Here is a 13,474-nt window from a genome sequence, read left to right on the forward strand (position 1 = left end):
TTACAAGATTCTCTTTCTAGTCCCAACTCTTTCATTTGATTAACCCATTTATAACTTTAGCCTGTAACAATTTGTTTAAATATTCTAAAACTTGCCTACTTGAATAATATATATTCAATCATTTGACTGGTTTCATGCACCTTTACAAGATTCTCTTTCTAGTCCCAACTCTTTCATTTAATTAACCCATTTATATCTTTGGCCTGTAACAATTTGTTTTAAATATTCTAAAACTTGCCTACTTGAATAATATGAATTCAATCATTTGACTGGTTTCATGCAGCTTTACAAGATTCTCTTTCTAGTCCTTACTCTTTCATTTAATTAACCCATTTATATCTTTGGCCTGTAACAATTTGTTTTAAATATTCAAAAACTTGTCTACTTGAATAATATGAATTCAATCATTTGACTGGTTTCATGCAGCTTTACAAGATTCTCTTTCTAGTCCCATCTCTTTCATTTAATTACCCCATTTATATCTTTACCTGTAACAATTTGTTTTAAATATTCTAAAACTTGCCTACTTGAATAATATGAATTCAATCATTTGACTGGTTTCATGCAGCTTTACAAGATTCTCTTTCTAGTCCCAACTCTTTCATTTGATTAACCCATTTATAACTTTAGCCTGTAACAATTTGTTTAAATATTCTAAAACTTGCCTACTTGAATAATATATATTCAATCATTTGACTGGTTTCATGCACCTTTACAAGATTCTCTTTCTAGTCCCAACTCTTTCATTTAATTAACCCATTTATATCTTTGGCCTGTAACAATTTGTTTTAAATATTCTAAAACTTGCCTACTTGAATAATATGAATTCAATCATTTGACTGGTTTCATGCAGCTTTACAAGATTCTCTTTCTAGTCCTTACTCTTTCATTTAATTAACCCATTTATATCTTTGGCCTGTAACAATTTGTTTTAAATATTCAAAAACTTGTCTACTTGAATAATATGAATTCAATCATTTGACTGGTTTCATGCAGCTTTACAAGATTCTCTTTCTAGTCCCATCTCTTTCATTTAATTAACCCATTTATATCTTTACCTGTAACAATTTGTTTTAAATATTCTAAAACTTCCCTACTTGAATAATATGAATTAAATCATTTGACTGGTTTCATGCAGCTTTACAAGATTCTCTTTCTAGTCCCAACTCTTTCATTTGATTAACCCATTTATAACTTTAGCCTGTAACAATTTGTTTAAATATTCTAAAACTTGCCTACTTGAATAATATGAATTCAATCATTTGACTGGTTTCATGCAGCTTTACAAGATTCTCTTTCTAGTCCCAACTCTTTCATTTGATTAACCCATTTATAACTTTAGCCTGTAACAATTTGTTTAAATATTCTAAAACTTGCCTACTTGAATAATATGAATTCAATCATTTGACTGGTTTCATGCAGCTTTACAAGATTCTCTTTCTAGTCCCAACTCTTTCATTTAATTAACCCATTTATATCTTTGGCCTGTAACAATTTGTTTTAAATATTCTAAAACTTGCCTACTTGAATAATATGAATTCAATCATTTGACTGGTTTCATGCAGCTTTACAAGATTCTCTTTCTAGTCCCAACTCTTTCATTTGATTAACCCATTTATAACTTTAGCCTGTAACAATTTGTTTAAATATTCTAAAACTTGCCTACTTGAATAATATGAATTCAATCATTTGACTGGTTTCATGCAGCTTTACAAGATTCTCTTTCTAGTCCCAACTCTTTCATTTGATTAACCCATTTATAACTTTAGCCTGTAACAATTTGTTTAAATATTCTAAAACTTGCCTACTTGAATAATATGAATTCAATCATTTGACTGGTTTCATGCAGCTTTACAAGATTCTCTTTCTAGTCCCAACTCTTTCATTTGATTAACCCATTTATAACTTTAGCCTGTAACAATTTGTTTAAATATTCTAAAACTTGCCTACTTCAATAATATGAATTCAATCATTTGACTGGTTTCATGCAGCTTTACAAGATTCTCTTTCTAGTCCCAACTCTTTCATTTAATTAACGCATTTATATCTTTGGCCTGTAACAATTTGTTTTAAATATTCTAAAACTTGCCTACTTGAATAATATGAATTCAATCATTTGACTGGTTTCATGCAGCTTTACAAGATTCTCTTTCTAGTCCCAACTCTTTCATTTGATTAACCCATTTATAACTTTAGCCTGTAACAATTTGTTTAAATATTCTATTATTTGCCTACTTGAATAATATGAATTCAATCATTTGACTGGTTTCAAGCAGCTTTACAAGATTCTCTTTCTAGTCCCAACTCTTTCATTTAATTAACCCATTTATATCTTTGGCCCATAACAATTTGTTTTAAATATTCTAAAACTTCCCTACTTGAATAATATGAATTCAATCATTTGACTGGTTTCATGCAGCTTTACAAGATTCTCTTTCTATTCCCAACTCTTTCATTTGATTAACCCATTTATAACTTTAGCCTGTAACAATTTGTTTAAATATTCTAAAACTTGCCTACTTGAATAATATGAATTCAATCATTTGACTGGTTTCATGCAGCTTTACAAGATTCTCTTTCTAGTCCCAACTCTTTCATTTGATTAACCCATTTATAACTTTAGCCTGTAACAATTTGTTTAAATATTCTAAAACTTGCCTACTTGAATAATATGAATTCAATCATTTGACTGGTTTCATGCAGCTTTACAAGATTCTCTTTCTAGTCCCAACTCTTTCATTTGATTAACCCATTTATAACTTTAGCCTGTAACAATTTGTTTAAATATTCTAAAACTTGCCTACTTGAATAATATGAATTCAATCATTTGACTGGTTTCATGCAGCTTTACAAGATTCTCTTTCTAGTCCCAACTCTTTCATTTGATTAACCCATTTATAACTTTAGCCTGTAACAATTTGTTTAAATATTCTAAAACTTGCCTACTTGAATAATATGAATTCAATCATTTGACTGGTTTCATGCAGCTTTACAAGATTCTCTTTCTAGTCCCAACTCTTTCATTTAATTAACCCATTTATATCTTTGGCCTGTAACAATTTGTTTTAAATATTCTAAAACTTGCCTACTTGAATAATATGAATTCAATCATTTGACTGGTTTCATGCAGCTTTACAAGATTCTCTTTCTAGTCCTTACTCTTTCATTTAATTAACCCATTTATATCTTTGGCCTGTAACAATTTGTTTTAAATATTCTAAAACTTGCCTACTTGAATAATATGAATTCAATCATTTGACTGGTTTCATGCAGCTTTACAAGATTCTCTTTCTAGTCCCAACTCTTTCATTTGATTAACCCATTTATAACTTTAGCCTGTAACAATTTGTTTAAATATTCTAAAACTTGCCTACTTGAATAATATATATTCAATCATTTGACTGGTTTCATGCACCTTTACAAGATTCTCTTTCTAGTCCCAACTCTTTCATTTAATTAACCCATTTATATCTTTGGCCTGTAACAATTTGTTTTAAATATTCTAAAACTTGCCTACTTGAATAATATGAATTCAATCATTTGACTGGTTTCATGCAGCTTTACAAGATTCTCTTTCTAGTCCTTACTCTTTCATTTAATTAACCCATTTATATCTTTGGCCTGTAACAATTTGTTTTAAATATTCAAAAACTTGTCTACTTGAATAATATGAATTCAATCATTTGACTGGTTTCATGCAGCTTTACAAGATTCTCTTTCTAGTCCCATCTCTTTCATTTAATTAACCCATTTATATCTTTACCTGTAACAATTTGTTTTAAATATTCTAAAACTTCCCTACTTGAATAATATGAATTAAATCATTTGACTGGTTTCATGCAGCTTTACAAGATTCTCTTTCTAGTCCCAACTCTTTCATTTGATTAACCCATTTATAACTTTAGCCTGTAACAATTTGTTTAAATATTCTAAAACTTGCCTACTTGAATAATATGAATTCAATCATTTGACTGGTTTCATGCAGCTTTACAAGATTCTCTTTCTAGTCCCAACTCTTTCATTTGATTAACCCATTTATAACTTTAGCCTGTAACAATTTGTTTAAATATTCTAAAACTTGCCTACTTGAATAATATGAATTCAATCATTTGACTGGTTTCATGCAGCTTTACAAGATTCTCTTTCTAGTCCCAACTCTTTCATTTAATTAACCCATTTATATCTTTGGCCTGTAACAATTTGTTTTAAATATTCTAAAACTTGCCTACTTGAATAATATGAATTCAATCATTTGACTGGTTTCATGCAGCTTTACAAGATTCTCTTTCTAGTCCCAACTCTTTCATTTGATTAACCCATTTATAACTTTAGCCTGTAACAATTTGTTTAAATATTCTAAAACTTGCCTACTTGAATAATATGAATTCAATCATTTGACTGGTTTCATGCAGCTTTACAAGATTCTCTTTCTAGTCCCAACTCTTTCATTTGATTAACCCATTTATAACTTTAGCCTGTAACAATTTGTTTAAATATTCTAAAACTTGCCTACTTGAATAATATGAATTCAATCATTTGACTGGTTTCATGCAGCTTTACAAGATTCTCTTTCTAGTCCCAACTCTTTCATTTGATTAACCCATTTATAACTTTAGCCTGTAACAATTTGTTTAAATATTCTAAAACTTGCCTACTTCAATAATATGAATTCAATCATTTGACTGGTTTCATGCAGCTTTACAAGATTCTCTTTCTAGTCCCAACTCTTTCATTTAATTAACGCATTTATATCTTTGGCCTGTAACAATTTGTTTTAAATATTCTAAAACTTGCCTACTTGAATAATATGAATTCAATCATTTGACTGGTTTCATGCAGCTTTACAAGATTCTCTTTCTAGTCCCAACTCTTTCATTTGATTAACCCATTTATAACTTTAGCCTGTAACAATTTGTTTAAATATTCTATTATTTGCCTACTTGAATAATATGAATTCAATCATTTGACTGGTTTCAAGCAGCTTTACAAGATTCTCTTTCTAGTCCCAACTCTTTCATTTAATTAACCCATTTATATCTTTGGCCCATAACAATTTGTTTTAAATATTCTAAAACTTCCCTACTTGAATAATATGAATTCAATCATTTGACTGGTTTCATGCAGCTTTACAAGATTCTCTTTCTATTCCCAACTCTTTCATTTGATTAACCCATTTATAACTTTAGCCTGTAACAATTTGTTTAAATATTCTAAAACTTGCCTACTTGAATAATATGAATTCAATCATTTGACTGGTTTCATGCAGCTTTACAAGATTCTCTTTCTAGTCCCAACTCTTTCATTTGATTAACCCATTTATAACTTTAGCCTGTAACAATTTGTTTAAATATTCTAAAACTTGCCTACTTGAATAATATGAATTCAATCATTTGACTGGTTTCATGCAGCTTTACAAGATTCTCTTTCTAGTCCCAACTCTTTCATTTGATTAACCCATTTATAACTTTAGCCTGTAACAATTTGTTTAAATATTCTAAAACTTGCCTACTTGAATAATATGAATTCAATCATTTGACTGGTTTCATGCAGCTTTACAAGATTCTCTTTCTAGTCCCAACTCTTTCATTTGATTAACCCATTTATAACTTTAGCCTGTAACAATTTGTTTAAATATTCTAAAACTTGCCTACTTGAATAATATGAATTCAATCATTTGACTGGTTTCATGCAGCTTTACAAGATTCTCTTTCTAGTCCCAACTCTTTCATTTAATTAACCCATTTATATCTTTGGCCTGTAACAATTTGTTTTAAATATTCTAAAACTTGCCTACTTGAATAATATGAATTCAATCATTTGACTGGTTTCATGCAGCTTTACAAGATTCTCTTTCTAGTCCTTACTCTTTCATTTAATTAACCCATTTATATCTTTGGCCTGTAACAATTTGTTTTAAATATTCTAAAACTTGCCTACTTGAATAATATGAATTCAATCATTTGACTGGTTTCATGCAGCTTTACAAGATTCTCTTTCTAGTCCCAACTCTTTCATTTGATTAACCCATTTATAACTTTAGCCTGTAACAATTTGTTTAAATATTCTAAAACTTGCCTACTTGAATAATATATATTCAATCATTTGACTGGTTTCATGCACCTTTACAAGATTCTCTTTCTAGTCCCAACTCTTTCATTTAATTAACCCATTTATATCTTTGGCCTGTAACAATTTGTTTTAAATATTCTAAAACTTGCCTACTTGAATAATATGAATTCAATCATTTGACTGGTTTCATGCAGCTTTACAAGATTCTCTTTCTAGTCCTTACTCTTTCATTTAATTAACCCATTTATATCTTTGGCCTGTAACAATTTGTTTTAAATATTCAAAAACTTGTCTACTTGAATAATATGAATTCAATCATTTGACTGGTTTCATGCAGCTTTACAAGATTCTCTTTCTAGTCCCATCTCTTTCATTTAATTAACCCATTTATATCTTTACCTGTAACAATTTGTTTTAAATATTCTAAAACTTCCCTACTTGAATAATATGAATTAAATCATTTGACTGGTTTCATGCAGCTTTACAAGATTCTCTTTCTAGTCCCAACTCTTTCATTTGATTAACCCATTTATAACTTTAGCCTGTAACAATTTGTTTAAATATTCTAAAACTTGCCTACTTGAATAATATGAATTCAATCATTTGACTGGTTTCATGCAGCTTTACAAGATTCTCTTTCTAGTCCCAACTCTTTCATTTGATTAACCCATTTATAACTTTAGCCTGTAACAATTTTTTTAAATATTCTAAAACTTGCCTACTTGAATAATATGAATTCAATCATTTGACTGGTTTCATGCAGCTTTACAAGATTCTCTTTCTAGTCCCAACTCTTTCATTTAATTAACCCATTTATATCTTTGGCCTGTAACAATTTGTTTTAAATATTCTAAAACTTGCCTACTTGAATAATATGAATTCAATCATTTGACTGGTTTCATGCAGCTTTACAAGATTCTCTTTCTAGTCCCAACTCTTTCATTTAATTAACCCATTTATATCTTTGGCCTGTAACAATTTGTTTTAAATATTCTAAAACTTGCCTACTTGAATAATATGAATTCAATCATTTGACTGGTTTCATGCAGCTTTACAAGATTCTCTTTCTAGTCCCAACTCTTTCATTTCATTAACCCATTTATATCTTTGGCCTGTAACAATTTGTTTTAAATATTCTAAAACTTGCCTACTTGAATAATATGAATTCAATCATTTGACTGGTTTCATGCAGCTTTACAAGATTCTCTTTCTAGTCCCAACTCTTTCATTTGATTAACCCATTTATAACTTTAGCCTGTAACAATTTGTTTAAATATTCTAAAACTTGCCTACTTGAATAATATGAATTCAATCATTTGACTGGTTTCATGCAGCTTTACAAGATTCTCTTTCTAGTCCCAACTCTTTCATTTAATTAACCCATTTATATCTTTGGCCTGTAACAATTTGTTTTAAATATTCTAAAACTTGCCTACTTGAATAATATGAATTCAATCATTTGACTGGTTTCATGCAGCTTTACAAGATTCTCTTTCTAGTCCCAACTCTTTCATTTAGTTAACCCATTTATATCTTTGGCCTGTAACAATTTGTTTTAAATATTCTAAAACTTGCCTACTTGAATAATATGAATTCAATCATTTGACTGGTTTCATGCAGCTTTACAAGATTCTCTTTCTAGTCCCAACTCTTTCATTTCATTAACCCATTTATATCTTTGGCCTGTAACAATTTGTTTTAAATATTCTAAAACTTGCCTACTTGAATAATATGAATTCAATCATTTGACTGGTTTCATGCAGCTTTACAAGATTCTCTTTCTAGTCCCAACTCTTTCATTTGATTAACCCATTTATAACTTTAGCCTGTAACAATTTGTTTAAATATTCTAAAACTTGCCTACTTGAATAATATGAATTCAATCATTTGACTGGTTTCATGCAGCTTTACAAGATTCTCTTTCTAGTCCCAACTCTTTCATTTGATTAACCCATTTATAACTTTAGCCTGTAACAATATGTTTAAATATTCTAAAACTTGCCTACTTGAATAATATGAATTCAATCATTTGACTGGTTTCATGCAGCTTTACAAGATTCTCTTTCTAGTCCCAACTCTTTCATTTGATTAACCCATTTATAACTTTAGCCTGTAACAATTTGTTTAAATATTCTAAAACTTGCCTACTTGAATAATATGAATTCAATCATTTGACTGGTTTCATGCAGCTTTACAAGATTCTCTTTCTAGTCCCAACTCTTTCATTTGATTAACCCATTTATAACTTTAGCCTGTAACAATTTGTTTAAATATTCTAAAACTTGCCTACTTGAATAATATGAATTCAATCATTTGACTGGTTTCATGCAGCTTTACAAGATTCTCTTTCTAGTCCCAACTCTTTCATTTAATTAACCCATTTATATCTTTGGCCTGTAACAATTTGTTTTAAATATTCTAAAACTTGCCTACTTGAATAATATGAATTCAATCATTTGACTGGTTTCATGCAGCTTTACAAGATTCTCTTTCTAGTCCCAACTCTTTCATTTGATTAACCCATTTATAACTTTAGCCTGTAACAATTTGTTTAAATATTCTAAAACTTGCCTACTTGAATAATATGAATTCAATCATTTGACTGGTTTCATGCAGCTTTACAAGATTCTCTTTCTAGTCCCAACTCTTTCATTTGATTAACCCATTTATAACTTTAGCCTGTAACAATTTGTTTAAATATTCTAAAACTTGCCTACTTGAATAATATGAATTCAATCATTTGACTGGTTTCATGCAGCTTTACAAGATTCTCTTTCTAGTCCCAACTCTTTCATTTGATTAACCCATTTATAACTTTAGCCTGTAACAATTTGTTTAAATATTCTAAAACTTGCCTACTTGAATAATATGAATTCAATCATTTGACTGGTTTCATGCAGCTTTACAAGATTCTCTTTCTAGTCCCATCTCTTTCATTTAATTAACCCATTTATATCTTTGGCCTGTAACAATTTGTTTTAAATATTCTAAAACTTCCCTACTTGAATAATATGAATTCAATCATTTGACTGGTTTCATGCAGCTTTACAAGATTCTCTTTCTAGTCCCAACTCTTTCATTTGATTACCCCATTTGTAACTTTAGCCTGTAACAATTTGTTTAAATATTCTAAAACTTGCCTACTTGAATAATATGAATTCAATCATTTGACTGGTTTCATGCAGCTTTACAAGATTCTCTTTCTAGTCCCAACTCATTCATTTGATTAACCCATTTATAACTTTAGCCTGTAACAATTTGTTTAAATATTCTAAAACTTGCCTACTTGAATAATATGAATTCAATCATTTGACTGGTTTCATGCAGCTTTACAAGATTCTCTTTCTAGTCCCAACTCTTTCATTTGATTAACCCATTTATAACTTTAGCCTGTAACAATTTGTTTAAATATTCTAAAACTTGCCTACTTGAATAATATGAATTCAATCATTTGACTGGTTTCATGCAGCTTTACAAGATTCTCTTTCTAGTCCCAACTCTTTCATTTGATTAACCCATTTATAACTTTAGCCTGTAACAATTTGTTTAAATATTCTAAAACTTGCCTACTTGAATAATATGAATTCAATCATTTGACTGGTTTCATGCAGCTTTACAAGATTCTCTTTCTAGTCCCAACTCATTCATTTGATTAACCCATTTATAACTTTAGCCTGTAACAATTTGTTTAAATATTCTAAAACTTGCCTACTTGAATAATATGAATTCAATCATTTGACTGGTTTCATGCAGCTTTACAAGATTCTCTTTCTAGTCCCAACTCTTTCATTTGATTAACCCATTTATAACTTTAGCCTGTAACAATTTGTTTAAATATTCTAAAACTTGCCTACTTGAATAATATGAATTCAATCATTTGACTGGTTTCATGCAGCTTTACAAGATTCTCTTTCTAGTCCCAACTCTTTCATTTGATTAACCCATTTATAACTTTAGCCTGTAACAATTTGTTTAAATATTCTAAAACTTGCCTACTTGAATAATATGAATTCAATCATTTGACTGGTTTCATGCAGCTTTACATGATTCTCTTTCTAGTCCCAACTCTTTCATTTGATTAACCCATTTATAACTTTAGCCTGTAACAATTTGTTTAAATATTCTAAAACTTGCCTACTTGAATAATATGAATTCAATCATTTGACTGGTTTCATGCAGCTTTACAAGATTCTCTTTCTAGTCCCAACTCTTTCGTTTGATTAACCCATTTATAACTTTAGCCTGTAACAATTTGTTTAAATATTCTAAAACTTGCCTACTTGAATAATATGAATTCAATCATTTGACTGGTTTCATGCAGCTTTACAAGATTCTCTTTCTAGTCCCAACTCTTTCATTTGATTAACCCATTTATAACTTTAGCCTGTAACAATTTGTTTAAATATTCTAAAACTTGCCTACTTGAATAATATGAATTCAATCATTTGACTGGTTTCATGCAGCTTTACAAGATTCTCTTTCTAGTCCCAACTCTTTCATTTGATTAACCCATTTATAACTTTAGCCTGTAACAATTTGTTTAAATATTCTAAAACTTGCCTACTTGAATAATATGAATTCAATCATTTGACTGGTTTCATGCAGCTTTACAAGATTCTCTTTCTAGTCCCAACTCTTTCATTTGATTAACCCATTTATAACTTTAGCCTGTAACAATTTGTTTAAATATTCTAAAACTTGCCTACTTGAATAATATGAATTCAATCATTTGACTGGTTTCATGCAGCTTTACAAGATTCTGTTTCTAGTCCCAACTCTTTCATTTGATTAACCCATTTATAACTTTAGCCTGTAACAATTTGTTTAAATATTCTAAAACTTGCCTACTTGAATAATATGAATTCAATCATTTGACTGGTTTCATGCAGCTTTACAAGATTCTCTTTCTAGTCCCAACTCTTTCATTTGATTAACCCATTTATAACTTTAGCCTGTAACAATTTGTTTAAATATTCTAAAACTTGCCTACTTGAATAATATGAATTCAATCATTTGACTGGTTTCATGCAGCTTTACAAGATTCTCTTTCTAGTCCCAACTCTTTCATTTGATTAACCCATTTATAACTTTAGCCTGTAACAATTTGTTTAAATATTCTAAAACTTGCCTACTTGAATAATATGAATTCAATCATTTGACTGGTTTCATGCAGCTTTACAAGATTCTCTTTCTAGTCCCAACTCTTTCATTTGATTAACCCATTTATAACTTTAGCCTGTAACAATTTGTTTAAATATTCTAAAACTTGCCTACTTGAATAATATGAATTCAATCATTTGACTGGTTTCATGCAGCTTTACAAGATTCTCTTTCTAGTCCCAACTCTTTCATTTGATTAACCCATTTATAACTTTAGCCTGTAACAATTTGTTTAAATATTCTAAAACTTGCCTACTTGAATAATATGAATTCAATCATTTGACTGGTTTCATGCAGCTTTACAAGATTCTCTTTCTAGTCCCAACTCTTTCATTTGATTAACCCATTTATAACTTTAGCCTGTAACAATTTGTTTAAATATTCTAAAACTTGCCTACTTGAATAATATGAATTCAATCATTTGACTGGTTTCATGCAGCTTTACAAGATTCTCTTTCTAGTCCCAACTCTTTCATTTGATTAACCCATTTATAACTTTAGCCTGTAACAATTTGTTTAAATATTCTAAAACTTGCCTACTTGAATAATATGAATTCAATCATTTGACTGGTTTCATGCAGCTTTACAAGATTCTCTTTCTAGTCCCAACTCTTTCATTTGATTAACCCATTTATAACTTTAGCCTGTAACAATTTGTTTAAATATTCTAAAACTTGCCTACTTGAATAATATGAATTCAATCATTTGACTGGTTTCATGCAGCTTTACAAGATTCTCTTTCTAGTCCCAACTCTTTCATTTGATTAACCCATTTATAACTTTAGCCTGTAACAATTTGTTTAAATATTCTAAAACTTGCCTACTTGAATAATATGAATTCAATCATTTGACTGGTTTCATGCAGCTTTACAAGATTCTCTTTCTAGTCCCATCTCTTTCATTTAATTAACCCATTTATATCTTTGGCCTGTAACAATTTGTTTTAAATATTCTAAAACTTCCCTACTTGAATAATATGAATTCAATCATTTGACTGGTTTCATGCAGCTTTACAAGATTCTCTTTCTAGTCCCAACTCTTTCATTTGATTACCCCATTTGTAACTTTAGCCTGTAACAATTTGTTTAAATATTCTAAAACTTGCCTACTTGAATAATATGAATTCAATCATTTGACTGGTTTCATGCAGCTTTACAAGATTCTCTTTCTAGTCCCAACTCTTTCATTTGATTAACCCATTTATAACTTTAGCCTGTAACAATTTGTTTAAATATTCTAAAACTTGCCTACTTGAATAATATGAATTCAATCATTTGACTGGTTTCATGCAGCTTTACAAGATTCTCTTTCTAGTCCCAACTCTTTCATTTGATTAACCCATTTATAACTTTAGCCTGTAACAATTTGTTTAAATATTCTAAAACTTGCCTACTTGAATAATATGAATTCAATCATTTGACTGGTTTCATGCAGCTTTACAAGATTCTCTTTCTAGTCCCAACTCTTTCATTTAATTAACCCATTTATATCTTTGGCCTGTAACAATTTGTTTTAAATATTCTAAAACTTGCCTACTTGAATAATATGAATTCAATCATTTGACTGGTTTCATGCAGCTTTACAAGATTCTCTTTCTAGTCCCAACTCTTTCATTTGATTAACCCATTTATAACTTTAGCCTGTAACAATTTGTTTAAATATTCTAAAACTTGCCTACTTGAATAATATGAATTCAATCATTTGACTGGTTTCATGCAGCTTTACAAGATTCTCTTTCTAGTCCCAACTCTTTCATTTGATTAACCCATTTATAACTTTAGCCTGTAACAATTTGTTTAAATATTCTAAAACTTGCCTACTTGAATAATATGAATTCAATCATTTGACTGGTTTCATGCAGCTTTACAAGATTCTCTTTCTAGTCCCAACTCTTTCATTTAATTAACCCATTTATATCTTTGGCCTGTAACAATTTGTTTTAAATATTCTAAAACTTGCCTACTTGAATAATATGAATTCAATCATTTGACTGGTTTCATGCAGCTTTACAAGATTCTCTTTCTAGTCCCAACTCTTTCATTTGATTAACCCATTTATAACTTTAGCCTGTAACAATTTGTTTAAATATTCTAAAACTTGCCTACTTGAATAATATGAATTCAATCATTTGACTGGTTTCATGCAGCTTTACAAGATTCTCTTTCTAGTCCCAACTCTTTCATTTGATTAACCCATTTATAACTTTAGCCTGTAACAATTTGTTTAAATATTCTAAAACTTGCCT

This window comes from Lycorma delicatula, chromosome 1 (genome assembly GCF_047948215.1).
Source record: "Lycorma delicatula isolate Av1 chromosome 1, ASM4794821v1, whole genome shotgun sequence".
NCBI lineage: Eukaryota > Metazoa > Arthropoda > Insecta > Hemiptera > Fulgoridae > Lycorma > Lycorma delicatula.